The sequence below is a fragment of the Coffea arabica genome, chromosome 4c (assembly GCF_036785885.1).
Source record: "Coffea arabica cultivar ET-39 chromosome 4c, Coffea Arabica ET-39 HiFi, whole genome shotgun sequence".
In the NCBI taxonomy this organism is placed as follows: Eukaryota; Viridiplantae; Streptophyta; class Magnoliopsida; order Gentianales; family Rubiaceae; genus Coffea; species Coffea arabica.
In genome coordinates this window covers 16,724,760-16,737,427 of record NC_092316.1, presented here as the reverse complement: position 1 = coordinate 16,737,427, position 12,668 = coordinate 16,724,760, and the positions used below count along the sequence as shown (strand labels likewise).

At 32.4% G+C, this 12,668-nt stretch overlaps 1 long non-coding RNA gene across 2 annotated transcripts; it reads right to left on the bottom strand.

Moving 5' to 3' along the window:
- Positions 1 to 6,283: 6,283 nt before the first annotated feature.
- On the bottom strand, positions 6,284 to 11,424 carry LOC113738446 (uncharacterized). 2 transcript variants are annotated; one of them, XR_003460148.2, is made up of 3 exons: positions 10,970 to 11,424; positions 6,882 to 7,426; positions 6,284 to 6,785 (listed from the first exon to the last, which is right to left on the bottom strand). It is a non-coding gene; the product is annotated as an uncharacterized lncRNA (long non-coding RNA). The 2 variants fall into 2 exon arrangements; XR_003460149.2 differs by having other exon boundaries at positions 7,155 to 7,426.
- Between the last annotated feature and the right edge of the window lie 1,244 nt (positions 11,425 to 12,668).

The following is a 12,668-nucleotide window of genomic DNA, read 5'->3' as shown; positions in this document are numbered from 1 at the left end:
AACAACATAGCCACAAATCGGATTCTTGAAAGCTTCTAGAATTAAACCGTGTTTGTGTTTAAAGGTTCTTAAAACAGCTGAACTAATAACAAAAGTAAACAACCGCCAACCCTTTTCAAATTCCATTCGGATTTGACTAGTTTAATACGATTCGAAATAAGTTGTCCAAATTTTCTTAAAAATTCATTTACTACAGCCTATTAAATCCTTAATTTATTGAGAAAAGGCGTATAATTCCAAATTATTCCAAGAATTCTTGCAGGTCACTTATTTTCTAATTGCTACAACACGTTCAAATGTCGGTAAATTCCTTTGACAATTGTTCTTGAGCCATATTTTTTTATAACTTCTTGAATCGTTTGTGTCAACTTATTTTCCAGTAGTTCTAGCCATAAAATTAGTCCTTAAAGCTCAAAATTTAGTGTCTAATTTCCAGCCAAGCATACGATCGGATAGAGTGACTATTTCTAGGATCCAAAATTACTGCTAATTTGTTCCTTGTTCTAGCCGAGTAAACTAAATTGTCTAGCCTTAAATAATCTATTTTTGAGTCATATTTCCAGTTTACAATTGAGTTACATGATCCACACACAAGTCCAAATCGGTTTTGGCTTACAAGGGTCCATAGTTCCCTAATTCTAGTTTCCTTGTCCAAGTCAAATACTTTCCAGATTTCTGTGCCAATCTTGTCCAAGTTCAAACAAGTTTTGAAGAGTAGATTTTCAGCGATATTTCTTAGTGTCAAGTGTGCTAAATTTCTAGTTCAAAAGCTGCACCATTAACATCAAATCTGATCGGACCTTGAACCATAATCGCTGGGGTTTGTCAAGTCTCATTCTGGTTCATCTTTGCACAAGTAACTCACCAAAATTTCTAACTTCGTTGTGCACCATTTTTCTAGCATTCTTGAGGTCTAACTCCTGCAAATTTATAGCACCTTATGTCCGTGTTTTAACTATTATTTTTGCTTGAAAAATACTAACCGTGCTATAAGCAAGTGAATACTACTTGATCATCTTGAGGATAGTTCTAAGTTATTCAACATAAGCAAGTAACATCCATTAGAACTCGATTGTGAGCTCATTGGAGTGTTGAGAGTAAATATTAAAGGAGTGCGTGAGGAATTTCTTTTGTCCAACTAACCATTTTGCAGGTTAAGGATGACCACCAAAGAAAATTCACACCACTTGGATCCTATGTGTATGATGAAATCCATATTGAGGGAAGCTAAATGAGAGTTTAAAAAGTCAATAAAACTCATGCATAAGAGGCTTGATAAACTTGAGAATGAATCTCTCAAGAGGAGGAGTTCTACACAATTTCATTCCAAGGTCCAATCTATCTCTTCAAAAGCAACATATTCAAGGAGAAGAGAGGAGATTCATTCGACAACAAAGCATGCAAATACATCATCCATATATGAAAGAGTTAGTAGAGTATGGGAAACATATCAACACCTCCTACAACAAAAACTTAACAAAGAGCGAGTTGGGCGTGGTAGTGAGAGTGTAGAGGTAAAACTTGAGAATGCACTTGATGTAAAAATTGAGGGATATGTCAAAAAAAGAGAGAATGAGCATTCAAAAGAAACGAGTGAGAAAATTTTCACAAGTTATTTGGCTCTAGTAAAAAAATAAGAGAGAGCAATTATTCATTGCAAAATCAAAGGATGTGGGGAGAGATTCTTATTGTACTTATTATCTTAACTTTGTCTTGTTTAGTGTTTCTTATTTGGAGCAGGTTAAGCAAAATACAATCGTTTTGATTTTACATTGTTCCATTCCTACATCCATTGAAGAGTTAAAGAGTTTCTATGGAGTTGGAGTCTTGAATGTTGCTTCTTTTTACTATCAACATGTGTTCAAATTTCAAGTTAAAAATATTTTACTTATTGATCAGCCAATTGTCATGTCAAAAGGAGTTCCATACTTCCTTACAAATTTGATATTGATGTTTCATTCTTCCATTGTCCATTTTTTGGTTCTTTGAGCACTTACTTCGTTGTTTCATCTTAGATTCTAAAGTTTTCCATCCTTATTTAGTTTCATCTATGCAAGATGTGCAAAGTTATAAAAATATGTCACATAAACATCAATTAGTGATGAATTTTACTACTTTGCAAAACCAGATTAGGAGTTTTTCTAATCTCTTTGAGCATTACTAAGAAGATCCTTATCTAGTGCATGCAAATGGTGAGTTCTCAAATAGTTTTATATCTACAAGTACTAATTGTGTGATTTCTTTTGTAGGTCCTACTATAACAATCCATGACAAAGGGTTGATTTGCTTGTAGAGAGTGTCTGTGAGAGACTAATAGCAAAATGCCATTGTAACATATTTCATGTGCATTGGTACATACCGTGATTGAAGTCTTTACTCTTGAGTTTCTTACAATTACATAAGCTCCATGCAACGTGGTGTGCTCGCATGAAAGTGTTACCCAAAGTGCTGTATTTTTTTCAATCTGTCGATTTGTGGGCAAATCTCTTTTAAGAGAAAGGGAATGATATGAACATGGGGTCAATGGTGTCAAGTTCTAAAGATGATTCAAAATAAAAGAGTAGTTAATCTATTGAAACTCTATAGATCTGTCCCTTCCTTGGTTTTAGCATGTTTATGTAAGTTATAATTGTTATTTAGTTGTTAGTATCGTTAGTTTGGTTATTTTCAACAAGTTGTTAGTTGGTTACTCGTGTTAATTGATGGTTAATGGCTAGGTTATGTAGATCATCTTTTGAGCCAATGGTTTGAGTTTTGATTTGAATCTTGTTATAGCCGAATTAGTTGTCCAAATTTAGGTAGGTTTAATTTATTATTCTAGCCATCCTTGCAAAGGCTATAAATAGCTTAAGTCATGCATTATTTCTTTAAGATATGAATTAATAAAATTTTGTGAGAAATTTTTCAGAATTTCTTTCTTGAGAGAAAGTTCTTTTGGCTTGTGAAAGCCGTCTTGAACATCTTAGAGTTAAAGTAAGATGTTTCATCGACTTATCAATCAAGTATTCATCTTAATTGTGGCATCGTTCTATCTATTCTAGTCAATCGTGAGCTGTCTTTGATTGATTACGAATTTCATCCCAAATATGGATCCTTAATCTAGGTTCAAGGTTTGTGGTTCACGTTCTTAATTTGTCTTGATTTATCGAGAATCGTATCATCAGTTTTTGAAGTCACATAGGAAACTTGATGATGCAGATTATGCTTAAGTGAAGATAATAAAAATGGTGGGAATTAAGACATCCTAGATAATGCAGTATTTTGTTGTACAATTCAATGGATACACAAGCTTGGATTTATGGTGAAAGACTTATAAAATAAAATTGATAAGATGAAGAAGAAGGTAATTGATTTGGGTGATGTAAAAAGAGCATTAGGGTATATGTCAGATTTACAAGATAAAGACAAGATGTTTTACTTCAAGTATTTACAAGATGATGAAGGTAGATTAAGCACATCGTTCTAAGTAGACTCGAGATCAAGAATATACTACAATTATTTTAAAGATATTCTAGTTTTTGGTAGTACATACTAGACAAATGATTATGAGAGGCCGTTGGTTATATTTGTTGGAGTAAATAATCACTATTGCAAAACTATATTTGGGTGTGCATTAATAGCCTATGAAAATGTAGTAACTTACGATTAGATTTTGAAAACATTTCTTGAGGCCATGGATGGCAAGAAACCAATAGTTGTGATGACAAATAGTGATAGGTCAATGCAGAAAGCAATAGAAAAATTTATTCTCAAAACTCGTCACAGGCTATGCTCATGACACATGGATAAAAATTGTGGGATCAATATATGATCAACAGAGTTCACGAGCAAATTTGTCCGTCTCATGGGTATGAAGTGTAGTATAAATGAGTTTGAGTTCAGATGGAGAAACTTCATTAAGGAGTGTGGACTAGAGAGAAATGCATGGATGGACAAGATGTATAAATGGCAAAATATATTGACAGAGGCATATCTGAGGGGAGATTTTTTGTAAGAATGAGAAGCATTCAAAAATGTAAAAGTATGAATACATATCTGAAGGGTATTTTGAACTTCCAAATGAAGTTGTATAACTTTGTGAAAATATATGAAATAGTGTTATCATACATGTGACACACAGAGTTTAGAAAAGTCCACGAGACAATGATAAAACACCTATCATGACAATAGAGATGAAGTTAATCAAGAGTAGTGTTGTCCAAATTTATACAAGAGATAGGTTTTATAGGGTAAAGAAACATCTAAAGAGACAGGATCTATTTATTGAAATATGGAGTTATATGAATATGGATGTACTTATACATTTATAAAGTACCAAGACGATGAAAAAGAGTAGGTGTTGACATGAATAGCAGAGCAGAAATGGAGAAATTAGGTACTTGTACTTGAGATATGAATCAATGTGACTATTATACCTGCATATGTTTAAGGTAATAATATGTGAACAAATAATTGAGATTCTAGTTTCATGTATATTGTATAGGTGGATGAGTGTAATCGATGAAGGTGTTTTTCCAGAAGACTTGAGTAGAATGACTAGTTACAGTACATTCATGCAAGAATGCAAAACAATGTACTTTTATGCTTCACCTTTAGAAGTGGTTTTTGACAGGCAAGGAAGATGATCCAGAAAGAGATTTATACTTGGCAGCCGCAGTGTATTAATCAAGGCATAGGAGACCGCTACTCAAAATTTGGTGAATATGAGATACTAGAAAATTGAAAAAATATTAGTATGTTAGATCCCAATTACACGAGGGAGAAAAGTGATCACAAGACTCGGTAAAAGAGCAAGCACAAGAAATATGAAGAGTACCGGTAATATCTTATCTCTTATAGCATTATTATAAATATTACTATATTTGTAATGCATGTGTGTCATCATAAGATTGCCTATACTTAATGTTTAAGGATAAAAATAATTTGTTTATATTTTCATAGATTGAGGGATGAGCATAATGCAAGAACATGTCGAATAGAAATAGTGAAAAAGATAAGATTGAGAAGTACATCAATGAAGAAAAAGAGTCACAGATAATGCTTTATTATTGAGATTCATTGAGTGCTCTCAAATGAGCAGCATGTTCGAAAATGTAGCAGTGATTTTGGGTGGAAGGAGCTCAAAACGACTTTAGTAGCACGATCAGTGAAATTGGATGCTCACAGGTAATGTAAGGAAATTTTTTAATAGTACATGGAACCTATTGCACTGATACTAATTTCATGTGTATGGTTTTGTTGGCATGGTCAAGTGTAATGAAAACATACACACTTGGTGAGAGTAGTTGCATATTTAGAAAAACGGGATAGGAAATGTGCAATGGTGGAAACGGTGTTGGCAGTTGATTATTGTGAACAAGTGAATGATTTGGTATGGCTTGATTCATAGATGAAGAAGATATAGGGCAAGTATGCTATTGTTTGGTGATTTGTGTGACACTATTTGGACATGTAATTTGAATTAGTAGAAATGTATTCAAAAATTTATCTATGTGGTGTGTAAGCACAACCATACCTATTTCCTTGAATAAAGGTTTAAGAAGATAGTGCACAAATTAAATTTAAGAAATAGATGCTTGCTGCTGAGTTTTGGTAAAGTATCCATGATGATAGGCCAAACGAACTAGTGGTAAAAAAATGAGCTGATGTGGTTATGCTAATAACAATATAACATCAGAGGCGATATTGAAAAATGAAAAATCTGACTAATTAAGAATATATTACAACATGCCACTGTTGGTCGAAAACATCATAACTTAGAACCCATAGTTGACAGCAAATAGCGGTTTTAATATTCTTCAGCTTAGGATACATCTGGGGGAAAATAAAAAATAAAAAATATCTTTCAGAAAACATTAAAAACTAAATAATATATTTAGTTGGTTAGAGTGCAATGAGAATTTTAGGGCAATTCTCAAAAAATTAGCTCAAATGAACTTGAGGAGTCCACCGTTAATAAGCTTTAAGCAGTTGGACCCGTTACATTTTATTTGATGTAGATATTGTACCCAGAAATAATTGTAAATAGAAGGCCAAGCTTCATGAAGTAAAAATAAAATTGATGAGTCCAGATTTGGTGGGTTATCAGTAGCTGGGCCTGTTGCATTGCATTTGATGCAGGCTGAGTACTAGGAAATGATCGTAAACAAAAGGCAAGAGTCCAAATGTGAGGGTTTATAATTAGTAAGATCTGTTAACTTTTATCTAAAGTGGTCTAGTGTATAGGCCTAGTTAGAAAATGTACATGACATGATTAAATTTGGTTAATGTGAGCAACTATGCATTTAAGTTGAGCCAATCTGAAATTTAGCTAATTAAAGTTAAGCTAATTACAATTAGGGAGAAACGTAAATCAGGCTAGAATGATCACAAATTGGCAGCGTTGTAATTGAACTACACATAACCCATTTTATACTATTCATTTTACTACCATCTATAAGCAATCATAAAACATTCTCCCATACATTATGGTTGTGATACAGCTAATCCTGACCCCTTATTTTAGATGGTTGCAACCTAACAAACCTGATTAAGCTTCCGCAGCTATCTAGACCAGCTCCACCCCCAATAAGTACTTCCCTTAAACTTTTCTTGCTCCTCTTTTTCTTATCCTTGTTCAATCTAGTGCTCCTCTGAGGCACATTAGTTGGAGTATCTACTGGCAAATCATCTTCTTGTTCATTGACCTCTTATGGTTGAGAAACAGTGTGTCAGCTTCCTGATTTCATTGTGGGGCGATAGGGATTTTTTCCTACTAGCCTCTCTAGCTCCCGTGGTCGCCTTTCCTATGACAATTTATGGAAGAGTTAATTAGCGGTTGATGTATGAATTAGATCCAACGAGTTACACATGAGTAACCAAAACATATAACTTTTACATACCATATTAAAATTATGACTGAAAATCAACCATAGGCGATACAACTGAGTGCATTTCTAGGTGACCTTATGCCACAGCCCTATGCATTGGCGGAGCACATCCTCAAACCATGTCCTTGGAACTTATAGAACCAATTACATTGTGCATATTGAACTAGTGAATAAAGATGAGCTAATGATATTTGGCTCCACCAAGCAAGGGTCCAACCACTGTCCTATCAAAGAATTATGTCAAATAAACATTTAATGAACAGTTTTATTGAGGAATTCTCTTACCATGTCATCAACATATTCAGGCAAGAGCAAACCCAAAATATCGCCAGATAGTAGGAATTGACTTTTCTAAAATTATTTCATCCCTCTGTAAGCATGTGATAGACCGGGAAGTAGTTAGGTGGCACTCTATTTGAACATTGTATTGATGATTCAACCCCATCTGTTTTCCTCTTGTCACCTTGTCGTCAAGTAATAGGCATGCTAATCGATCCAATAATGAGGAGGCACATCAAGTGTCTACGAACAAACTCCTCATAACTATGGAACTCAGGCTGCAAGGAGTAAGGTTTTAGAAGTCAATACTCGAAAATAGTGTATTAAATCTATCACTTATGGTATACACAATTATGTATTATAAAAGATTTTTTTTCATAAAACTATTTATGCAAAAAAGGAGCCAACATATCTTGTTTAAACAAATAAAAAGGTAATACATGATATATATTCTTTGAACTAATTAAAACGTTACTCCAAATTAAATTGAACTCCAAACTAGTTTCATTTTTTTTTATTTTCAAAGATAGTACAACTAATATCAATTCCTAACCAAATCCAAAACTAATTTCATACTTTCGAACTCTAAAACTATTTCCATTCAAACTTGAAGCTTTATTTATCTCGTACTTTTGAACTCTAAGGTTATTTCTATTCAAAATTGAAGCTTTATTGATTTATTTGACTAGTTAGTGATACATTCATAGAACTTTTATAACACTTTTTTTGTTTTATTTAAATATCACCTTATTTTGGTCATCTCCAAGGGTTAAATGCAAAGTAGTATTTTGGTTCAAACCGATATGTATAAGCTTAATATGGATGCATTCATTTATTCCTCTTCACCAGCTATTGGATGTATACTTCATTACCAATTTAGTTTTTGCATTTTATAAGGAATTTTATGACTTTGTTGTGGTCTTAGTTAAAGAATGAGCACCTTTGTTTGGTTTATCTTTATATCTTTCTCATAAGTTTTCTAACCTTCAAGTGATAGAATCAGAATTTTTATTTGGGAGTAGGGGGCAAACACCAAATATATGATATTGCGAGCCTGCCCAATTTTAAGCTAAAATTTTATTAGTTTTGTTAGGTAATACAATATTAAGAGAGAAGTACATTAAACACTGGTTATGAGATTCGTGGTTCAATTCTTAAACTCTTCTTTTCTAAGGTTTGGAGTCTGAGAGTCTCCCATGAACACTCGAGCTCTTTAAGTTCTTTTAAATTAGAAGATTAATAATAGTGCAACTTAGAAGACTAATAATGATGTAACTTTGTATTTGAACCATCTTTTAACGTATATTAAATTGATTTACATGAAAAGAATCTTTTCAACAAAGATTATCCAAAACTACAGAATAAAGAGAAAAAAATGATCAATTGAAAATGTTCCAAGAGAAAAGATAAACTTTAGGTGAAAAGTTAGATTCTAAATGATGCAACATTGAAGTGAAATTTGTTCTTTTGCCAACTCATATCTCACACCTTAATTTTTCTATTTATTATACATTTTTCTAATATTAAAATTTTAGTTTGGCAAGGTGTTAGTTTTTTCTTTAAAGAAAAGTGTGGTTAATTCATGAAAATCTCTAAATGCGAAGAGTGCAATTATTGTGATTGTGTGTATTTATATAGTAAGATAGGTGTAACTTACTCGTGTTAGAAAAAAATTCTTAATACTTTTAAAAGATTTACCTTATTTATTATCCAAATTCTTATTTCCTTGATTGTTTACAAATTCTACCTTCCTTATTTACCGATTTACGTAATTTATCTCATAGAATAGATAATTCAAAAAACTTGGAATGGTAGAGAGAAGATGAATAAAGGATAAACATGAAAAATATTTGAGGGGGCAAGAATTATAAAATGGGATTTTCTAATAGATTACCATGGGCATTTGTTAATATGGATGAGAAACAACCTACTTAATTAATGTATCAATTATTTCATATTTTGAAAAGCTATTTTAATGGATTCACATGCTAAATGACATACCTAACCTTTTCTCTAAAAATAGACATCACAAAATAAAAATTTCAAAAAAAAATTAGGGGAAGGAGGGCTGCCCCTTCCCACCCCCTAAATCATCCTTGCAAGTGGTGGGATTTCATTTCTTATGGGTTTTCTGACATACAAGTGGAGTTTGATTTTGATGCTCTTATTCCGATGGTGACCAAGTTGGACATTGTTAAATGACCTCTTTCCAATGTTGTTTGTCATGTTCTAGCTTGATTGAATCTTTACAAACTTTTATTCAACATATTTACAATGAAGCTAATAGTGCTGCGAGTTACTTAGCATTATTGAATTTTCAGGATGAACATATTTATCCTATGAATCTTACAAAACTTAAAACTATTCTTAGGTTAGAGATTGCTGACTTTGCTACTATTACAGTTTTCAATACAAAGGGGTAGTACTCCATCTTAAACCTTTTCTCATGTACAGGAATGTAGGTTTTAGTCCCTCTTGTATTCTATTTATTTTTCCAAACATTTTGGACTGATATCCTATACCCATGTACAGGGTTTTACCAAAAAAATATCACCTTGTTTTGTTGTAATAGTGTGTGATGAATAATTAAGAAATTAATTAGGATTTAGACTTTTTTACATATAGTTAGTTGACAAAAAAAATAAGAATATGCGGAATGAAAATTTTACAAATTTTACTTTTTCATTTATGAATTTTTATTTTTTAGAAAGTTATGAATAGACTTTAAACGAAGAGCCCAAATGGTAGGCAGTTGATAAAATACTTGAAAATTTTTATTTTAAAATATTTTAAGAGTTCATGAAATATTTCAAAATAAAAACCAAAAAAAGATAATATATTTCCATTTGTCTATCCCCCTTTAGCTTTCATATTATTTGTTGCAATTGCAACTATTGAGAAAAACTTTTCAATAATTTAGCAGTGAAGATTGTTAAACGGTGGCTGCACAATTGGTAGTTGATTATTATCGAATGATTGTTTAGTTACTCACATTTAACAAAATATATATTTATCAATAAATTTACTTATGTATGTATTGCAATATTTTCTATCATTTTTCATGGAAAATGTATGTATTGTAGTAGTCCATACTTTATAAAACTATATTGTGTCAAGATTCAATCTCATGTGGTCTTATCTCTGCCACCAGGTGAGGTGTTTACCAAAAGGGTAGATTAGCGGGCACATAAGAGTCGAACTTTGTCAAAATTCTTTAGTGTATTTTTCCATAGAAAATGCAAAAAAAATTAATTTATCTTCTGTTTGCAGCATTATAATGGTTTTTGTGAACTTAGATACTAAAAATTTTACTTTTTTCTTTATCTCTTTCTTGAAACTGATTTTTATTGCTACTTAATTTTTATTTATTTTTGTAGTGATTTTTACTTTGACCTTATAGTTGATGATGTTAAAGATGTTGCTACGTAACTAAGGGGCTAATTTGTGACCCAAAAAAAAAATGAAAGAAGAGTAAGTGCTAAGTAGTAAACAGTTAGCAATAAGCAAATGCATGACGCAGTTTCTAAACTATTAGATCTCAAGGAAAATTAAGTCTACCGAATAGAGAAAAAATAAAGAAAGAAGATCTTGAAGAATTGAATCTCTTCAAAAGTCCAGAAATTTTTTTGTAGTAGTATTTCAAGTACAACTAATGATTTGCATTGTCCCTTGCTAAATTACTCCTTTATCAATAATTATATATATATATATATATATATATATCTCCTATCTTGTATTTTTGTGTTGGATTTGATTGTCTAATATTTTATCAGTGCTGGTATTTTGCCAAAGAAGAACAAAATGCATAAAAAAACATGGACCTGAAATGACCGCCGGGTTGTTGGAAAATCTCATTCGACTAAAAGCAATTCCAAGCTGCTGGGGGGCTGGACATGTCAGTTTCCGTTCTCCGAATTTGTCTCCCTTTCTTGAATTTTTGCCATGACTGCTCCAAGGCCAAGGCATCCTCCCAGGCCACGCATTCGTAGCCCAATCATGATGAAGAACAGCAAAGGCCAATCAAGAACAGATTCATTCCAGTTGTCAGAGCAATCGCGCCAGATAACTGACGATTTAAATCGGTCGAATTTGAAACTAGCCGATCGAACTGATTGTGAAACACAGCTCTTGTAAAATTTTTTTAAAAAAAAATTTACGTGGCTACATTATTATTGTTCTAGTGTTTACTTTCATTCTACATCATACACACACACTATTGGATGCCGTGAGAGATTGCAGATGACCCTCAGGGGTCGCAAGAATATCAAACTTGTGATTCTTCGAGTTTCAACCAAAGTTTGTACGTGAGGCATATGCCAAGGAAGGAAGTTGCCTCGAGGCCTAGCTATCACATGTCATGTGTCAAACTACTCTCACATATTAGTGGGGACAAAATGCCTTGGCTTGGAGTTCAGTTTTGGACCTGCATGAATGGGGTTCCTGATTGATATATCAAACCGTGACTGCGTGTACTTTAGCAAATAATTTTGGTGGTCCAATGTGATGGACTCGTGACAGGATTAATAGGCTAGGATTAGGACTGTCAATAGGGCTGGGCCAGCTCGAGCCGACAAAAAGTCCGATGAGCCCGACCATTTAATGAACCGGTCTGAGCTTGAGCCTAAAAATTTGCCCCAAATTAAATAAGAGCCAAGCTTGAGTTTTATTAGGCTCAAATTCGATATAGGTCCGGTCCTTTAATTACCTATATATATAATATTTATATTTTGATGTTATGTATATTTATATATCCAAATATATTATTACTAAATACTAAATATGTATATAAATTACAAAGCACAATAATACATCTAAAGAATCTTCCATGAGCTTTCTTGAGAATCAATATTAGTAATGCATAACTAAATCTTTAACTTTTCTTATTGGTTGAGTAAATTTTTGTATTGGCATAATATTGGTTGATTTCTTTTTGGTCTACAAACACAAATCATCAAGCATATTTGGATTTAAATCACAAGATTATAAAAAAAGTTTCAACTTTTAAAGATGTCTTGGCTTATGATCGCATGATTTATTACTATTTTTCATGCATTTTGAACGAATTAAATATAAATATTGTTGAAAAATTTTTGGTTTATATACTTTTTAAGAACTATTATTTGTTCATATTTAGTTTTAATATTATAGCCTTGTAAATGTTAAATTAGTTTTACAACTTAATAGTTTTAGTAATTACATTAAGAAAATTAAGGAGTAATAAGTGAGTTTGGACTAAACCCGATTAAGGCTCACAATCCGAATATTGTGTGAATTGAGTATGAGTTTCGCATTCATGAACCTGAAACTTATAACCCGAAACCCGAAAATATATCAAATCAAATGAGTTGAGCTTGAGCTTATCAAAACCGGGCTCATTAGACCCGATTGACAGCCTAGCTAGGATCCAATGTGAAGGATTCGAGCATGAATTGACAAAAAAAAAAAAAAAAAAAAAAACTTTTACTTGAAAACTAGCTGAGCCTCAATCCCTGATAAGTGATAAGCCACATCTCGTACTGG